Here is a 1,264-nt window from a genome sequence, read left to right as displayed (position 1 = left end):
CCATAATTTAAGAATCGAAACTTTAACCACAAATCCATAATCTAAGAATCGAAACTATCGTAAGAGTATGACTAATATGTATTCGGATATTTCGGATACGGATACGGATATTTCACTACAATACCGTATCCATAACCATATCCTATCGGTTATAGATTTGAGTAACAATATCTGTATCCTAACGGATACAGTTACGGATATTTCATCGGATACGGATACGGTTTAGCACCCCTAATAATGCTGCTTGGTAAAAACTTGGGTCACCGTAGTTAATCAAGTAAAGATTGAACGAAGGAATAATTGAGCTCAAGTACCTGGAGGCAATGATATATAAGTGTGAGTTGTATTGAGTTGGCATATTTTCAACGATAAAATTGATCAACATGCAATTCCCTTATAAGTGTGAGCTGTATTGAGTTTGCATATTTTCAACGATAAAATTGATCAACATCCCCCCCCCGGGGGTGGGGGTGGGCGTGGGGTGGTTGGGAAGAAAGGTTCGTCATCGTCGGAATGATTGAGAAGGAATTATGAGCTTGCATCTCTCCGAAATAATAATTTTTCCGCTGACCTTGAACACACATAACAACAGTTGGCATTTTGAGGACAGGGGTTTTGCCTTTGGTAAGAGGGTTTTTTTTTTTTTTTGGGGTTGGGGGGGGGGGGGGGGGGGGGGGGGGGGGGGGGGGGGGGGGGGGGGGGGGGGGGGGGATTTAGAGCCTAGTGACTATGACTAGAATTTTGTTAGTGCAATTTTGATGTCCTTAACGTTTGTCATAGTTTTACTTTGAATTTGCAATTGTGATTTTACAACTTTAGCTCTTTTAGGCGAGTCTTACTATAATTCCAGTGGTGTCCTGAGTACTAAATACAAATAAAAGTAAATGGTATAAACATTTGCACAGAGTAGGCAATACGGCGTAGAATATGTGGCTTCGTCGCCGGGCAAAGCTAAGTGTAGCCTAGTTTCTGTATTACTTTGATATATACCATAAATACAGTCAATTTTTGTTTAAAAAATATAGCGGGTGATCCTTATTGCAGTTCATGGAAAATAATCACATATACATGTATTTTCTAGTGCAAAAATAGTACCAGTTGTTATATATAGTGCAATTAGCGTTTGTGCATTTTTGTGCTACTAAAACGTATGTTTTGTAAAATAGAAGTAAATGCAAAACATACATTGAGATAATTAGATTAGCATCCTCTCTGATTTCTACTGCCAAAGAAACGGTGAATAAAATTCATCTCAACAAGCCAT

This window comes from Asparagus officinalis, chromosome 7 (assembly GCF_001876935.1).
Source record: "Asparagus officinalis chromosome 7, Aspof.V1, whole genome shotgun sequence".
In the NCBI taxonomy this organism is placed as follows: domain Eukaryota; kingdom Viridiplantae; phylum Streptophyta; class Magnoliopsida; order Asparagales; family Asparagaceae; genus Asparagus; species Asparagus officinalis.
The sequence above is the reverse complement of the archived record's forward strand: the minus strand, read 5'-3'. Positions refer to the sequence as shown.